The sequence below is a fragment of the Harpia harpyja genome, chromosome Z, assembly GCF_026419915.1.
Source record: "Harpia harpyja isolate bHarHar1 chromosome Z, bHarHar1 primary haplotype, whole genome shotgun sequence".
Classification (NCBI taxonomy): Eukaryota; Metazoa; Chordata; class Aves; order Accipitriformes; family Accipitridae; genus Harpia; species Harpia harpyja.
In genome coordinates, this window is record NC_068969.1 from 106,407,604 (window position 1) to 106,413,837 (window position 6,234).

Sequence of the window (6,234 nt, forward strand, 5' to 3'; positions counted from 1 at the left end):
GGAAGAGCTGCGGGGCCAGAAGCCGGGAGACCTCCCGGCAGCATCCGCCTGCCAAGGCTCTAGAGACACATCACAAGGATGGAGACAGGACACAGCAGCCCACTGGGACAGAGCAACTCTGGGCTGTGGGAAGTACCAGATGCGCCAAGGCAGATTGCTTGTTCATCTCCCCAGGTCACAGAGGAAGGGTTTGGGGTCTTCTCCAGAAAAGCCACCAGCTTCCTCACTGTTTTCCAGCCAAGATCCTTTTTCCAGGGCAACTCGGTCTTGTGGAGTGTGAAGCAGCTCATGATTTGGGAGCGCAGGGAGACCTGGCTGACCATATTTGGGTCAGGTTCATCCTGACCTCTGACCTGATGGCATCCCCAGAGCAGCCTGGGGCTCTCTGGGGCTTTGGAAATGCTCTGTACTCTCCACAAGTGCCACCAGTTCTCCATCCCTGGGAAGGCAGGATGTCCCTCCTGCCCATTGTAGGATTTCCTTATGACCTATTGGTTGAAGGGTGTATTTGATGTTTCTTGTTTTGTGAAGCATTCCCCATGGAATCTGGATGTTGTAGCCATGAGAGAGCTCATCATCGCAGTTACTGTGGGGAACAAAGTGTTGGCTGTGGCCAGCCAGAGTGATGGAGAACTACTTACTGCAATCTGGTCTGGCCCTGCAGCTTTGAGTCAGTAAATGTGCCCAGTGAATACTGTTCTGGGGTAAATCTGGTGGGACACTATGTGTTTGGGTGCCTGTGAAGGCTGCACATCAGTCTCCTGCCCCATTAGAGTCACCTATTAAAATATCCCCAGCGCCATAAAGGGAGGTTCTGGCTTGTATATGAGCCATATCCCTCCTCATCCTTTTTTCAAAGCCTTATCAATTTTTTTTTTTCTGAAAGGCTGACTCCAGAATGGCATGGTGTCAGCAGTGATCCATTGATGTACGTGTGCACAAGGCTATTTCAACTCCAATGCCCTGTTTGTGATTCCCTGGTGTTTGTGCCAGCCACACATTTTGTAAGTACAGGTTATTTTGGCTGCTGAAACTATTGAGACTGGAGATACTGATGGACAGCAGGGCTATCTGGGTTGTGCTTACAGAAGAGGAATTGACCTGATCGATCACAACAGCGAGCTCAGTTGATGATAGCTCCTGGTCTGCGGTCAGACAGGATGAACATAACCATTGCTTCTGTCCTTCATGTCTATCAAAATAAATCTCCCTGACTATTGTATTTTGGCCTCAGCAGCAGCAGGAGGTTGGCTCTTGCAGTTTGTTCTTGCAGTGATCCCACCTGGGAATTCCACAGCATCATGGGCAGAGTTGGAGTGGGCTGGTGAATCAGGGAATAGAAAGGTGTTCATGTGGGATATGGCAGATGTACTGGTTTTGGCTGGATGGAGTCCTTTTTGGCACCCAGCATGGTGCTCAAAGGGTTCGAGATAATGAGAGATTTGACTGGAGTGTGTAGACTGAATTTATAGCTGTTAGAGCTGTTTAGCTACTAATTGGCAGGCTCCTGTGCTTCCCATGAGGCTTGCTTGCCTTACTGTTTATTACAGTCTAGTGCTTGTTAGTGGCTGCTTTTTGCTTTTGCTGCTTGCCATACTGCTTATCATCTTACTCTGCTGTGCCTGGGAACATTTTGGTAACAGCAATGGCGATGGGCCTGGGCTGGCAGATGACCAGGGCATCGCTGCTGTTCCTGTGCTGCTGTACAGGACAGGCTGGAACTCCAGTGTGAACGCGAGTCAAAGGGACTGTGTGACCTGTGGATGAGTCCATGTGGGAGCAGGTGCATCCCAAGGTGTCTGTGGCTATGGATACGTCCATGTCGCAGCAGGTACACATTGAAGCGTTTATGGCCATGGAAAAGTCCATGTCGCAGCAGGTATACCCCTGAAGAGACTGTGGCCCATGGAAAAGGCTACACCAGAGCAAGAACACCCCTAAGAGATTGTGGCCCACAAACAAAGCTATGCCAGGGCAGGCTCTCCCCTGAAGGGATTGTGGCCCATGGATGAATCTACAGTGGAGCAGGGGCAAGGGGAGGAGTTCACTGCAATGTTAAACTGTATGCTCTGGTCCATAGGGACCAGGGGTGGAGATCATAATGGATATACCTTTACATTGTTGTAACCCATGATTTGAGTTGCATGTTGTAGGAATTACTACAGCAGGAACCACCTGAACCGGTGGAGGACAAGCCTCACAAGAAGCAGTGCAAGGGCAGCAGGGACCTGACCTGAGCTGGCTTTGATGCCCAGTAACTCCATGCAACACACCATCTCTCCTGTCCTGAGTGACCACCATAAGAGATGGAGCCCAAAGTAATGGACTGAATGAACTCAAGGGACATTTTATGGACATTTTACAGGGGTGGCCAATAGACTAAGGGACTGATACCTGTTTATAAATCGAAGGACAGGAAGAGGGGGGGAGGTGGTTAATGAGGATGTATTGGATTATGTGGGACCTGAGCATAACATAAATGGTATCAGATAAGGGGTGGAGATTTTACTGGTTTTGAAGATTTGATACAAACTGGATAGAAACAGTGATGATAACACTGTTGATAACATAGGGATATTTTAGTTATCGCTGAACAGTGTTTGCACAGTCTCAAGGCCTTTTCTGTAGGCTTGGGGTGCATGAGAAGTTGGGAGGGGACACAGCCAGGACAGCTGACCCCAACGGACCAAAGGGATATTCCATACCATATGGTGTCATGGTCAGCAATAAAAGCTGGAGGAAAGAAGGAGGAAGGGGGAACATTCGGAGTTACATCGTTTGTCTTCCCAAGTAGCCACTACAAGTAATGAAGGTATTTACTTCATCAGCATGATGAAGGCTTTCCTGGAAGTGGTAAACATCTGCCTGCTGATGGGATATAGTGAATCAATTCCTTATTTTGCTTTGCTGGTGCATGCAGCTTTTGCTTTATCTATTAAATTGCCTTTTATCTCAAGCCATGAGTTTTCTCACTTTTACCCTTCTGATTCTCTCCCCCATCCCACTTATGGAGGAGTAAGTGAGCTGTAGGTTTAGTTGCTTACTGGGGTTAACCCACAACAGCAGATCAGCCTATTTTTACATAAAAGCTGTGCTACCCCTGGGCTGTGATGGGACAGTGAAGCCACTGCTGTCAGTTGGTGGGACATGTCCTGCCCAACTCAGTATTGAGCCTGAGTCTAATAAGGCTTTGGCGAGAGTGGGAAGAGATGGGAACAGGCAGAGAATGTTTTGTATCTGGACACCCATGGGAAGATTTGGATCCGGCCTCATACCCCTGCTGAGTGGAGAGAGAAACCCAAGGGGCATGAGATAGACCACATGTGCCAGAGCTGTGTCCTGAGGGGCTTCAGGGGCTGTGGTATTTGTCTAAGTGATCCACTGTCCAGTGGGAAGTAGCTGAGGGCAATGGAGACAGCAGCAGGTCCTGAGGATGCTCTCCCTGCCTATTGAGTAATGCCAACCATATCAACATAAACCTTTTTCTTGCCTCTGTAACCTTGCCTTGGTGCAGCCATGTGGGGTTTGCAATGCTGGCAATTGCCACAGTGACCTTCAGGCTTGGAGTGGACCCCTGCACAGATGGAAATTGGGGCTGCAGCCCTCGTGGTATTCTTGGAGGGGGGGAAATTCCCCTTTGTGACTGTGACCACAGTCAGTCACTTCTGGGGGACATGGGACAGGGCCTGGGTTCAGTCTCATCTTCCCAGCCCTGAGCTCCTCCAGATCTCTGTAACGTGTGGTCTGCTCTGCTGCCAAGGCGTTAGGATGGGACCCATCGGTGGGTAGGGTGGTGTGTTTCCCCTTCCTCCTGATGCCTGAGTCAGGCACCCTCCAGGAGAGTCTTGCAAACTGTCTGGGTGACTTTTCCAGAGCTGCCATTGCAGGGTCTGCGGGGCTTTGGCAGGTGGGTGCTGCCGGGAGGTCTCCCAGCTTCTGGCCCTGCAGCTTCGCCCTTGCTGTAAACAGCCATCTCGACTGATCCCCAGCCCCAAAGGGAATTTCCAGCCCCTCGCACTGCTCCCAGCCCATCACACACTGCCTGCAGCCGCCCACTGAACCAAAGAGCTCAGATGCTTGCCGGCTGGCTGCGGCATCTCAAGCAGAGTCCCAGCTCCAAACACTGTTTTCCCCATGTTCAGGTGTGTGCCCCTTGCCTCCTCTTGGAGACACCAATTTGATGGCCAGGTCAAATGGCCAGTCTTGACTCCCCAGGTCTTTGGTGTGCCTGGATTAGTCCTTGCTCTGTGCATGCCTGGGTGGAAGTTGCTCTGCATTCTGCAGGTCTCCTTGGTGGTGCAGGGCATCCCTTCTGCATTATTCCTGTTTGCCTGGGTGCCAAAATGAGTCTTGGGTCACTCCTCATGTCTTCAAGTGGTGGTCTCACGGTGGAGTCAGTTATTGCAGGGCTTTGATGGCTCCGTCGCTCTGCCCTGCTGCTCTGAATTACTGTGAATGACCAGTTTAGGTATGGAGTATATAACTTCTTCCTATCTTTTAATTATATTTGGGCAGGATGAGACCTGTCCATTGTGGAGCTGGGCTCCCAGAGACCCACTGGCAGTTTCTGCCCCTTCCAGCAGCTGCTTCCCTTCTGTGCCCGCTGCAGGGAAGGGCTCGGCCGGCCACTATTTAGATGCCCTCCTGGCACCCTGCTCCCTCTGATGCCAAGTCCAGATGCTGGTGGCCCATGAAGCTGTCAGGCAACGTGGCGGGTCTCTGCCTGGTCTCGGTGCCTGACAGCTCCTAGCCCTGTCGGGCTTTATCTCCTTTCTCTTTGCTTTCTCTCTGCCTTTTGCATTTTCTACCACTGCCTGGGCATTGGGTGGCTGCTTCCCTGGCTGGTGGGGCCGGCTGAGCCATCACCAGGAGCAGAGCCTTTCTCTGGTGTTTTCCAGTCTTGGCTGAAGCATATCCAGTTCCTAGTTTATGTGTGCTCTAACGTCTTCTGCAAACTCTCCAGAGCCTTCTTGATGTTTTGCTTCATTTCCCTTTGTCCATCTTCAATTTCTCCGTTTCCATTTCCCCCCTCCTGATGAACTTGCCGTGTGTGCCAGCTGCTGTTTGCTCTGGAGGCTGGATCTGGGCTCTCCAACCCATGGAACTGAGCTCATGCCAGAAGCATGGGGCAAAGCAGGCTGCTGGGCGGACACCGGGCATCTGCAGCACAGCTCTGCCTGGTGTCAAGTACAAAGTCCAACATCCTGAGAAGAAGGAGCAGTTCCCTCTCTGACAACACCCATCCGGCTTTTTTCTGAGCAGCTTCTTGAGTCTTTCTGAATTCACACGCCAGGATGATGCCTTTGCACAAAGCATACGCGTGTGCGCATCCCAGCCTGTACAGAGCCCAGCCAACCCACCCATTTCAAACTGCACAGAGCTCTTGGCTCGGCTGGCACACACACCGTGCCTTGCTTTGGGGGCTGCTGCTCGCTTTGCCATGACAGGATTTATGACTCGTTACATCTCCACTTTCAACGAAGACTGGGTTGGTGCCGGCAGCTTCCACTGAGTTTTGCACTGCTGTATAAGGAACAATGGGATTTCTGGATGGAGGATTGGTGTGCTTCTTGGTGGAAGAGGGATGTGCTTCTTGGTGGAAGAGGGAGGGCTGGGCCTGTGGCTGGTGGAAGGGCTGAGGACTGGCTGAGAGAGGCACAGTTTTTGGAGGGTTATGCAAACACCAGTTGAACCCCTCTTCGCTGCAGTGTCTCCCACTCTCTGGCCTAGCATCTCTGTGTCCTGGTTTCAGCTGGGATAGAGTTAACTGTCTTCCTAGTAGCTGGTACAGTGCTATGTTTTGAGTTCAGAGCGAAGAATGTTGATAACACTGATGTTTTCAGTTGTTGCTCAGTAGTGTTTAGACTAATGTCAAGGATTTTTCAGCTTCTCATGCCCAGCCAGTGAGAAAGCTGGAGGGGCACAAGAAGTTGGCACAGGACACAGCCAGGGCACCTGACCCAAACTGGCCAACGGTGTATTCCATACCATGTGACGTCCCATCCAGTACAGAAACGGGGAAGTGGGAGGCAGGGATTCGCCGCTCGGGGGACTGGCTGGGTGTCGGTCGGCGGGTGGTGAGCAATTGCACTGCGTATCATTTGTACATTCCAATCCTTTCATTATTGCTGTTGTCATTTTATTAGTGTTATCATTATCATTATTAGTTTCTTCTTTTCTGTTCTATTAAACCGTTCTTATCTCAACCCACGGGTTTTGCTTCTTCTCCCGATT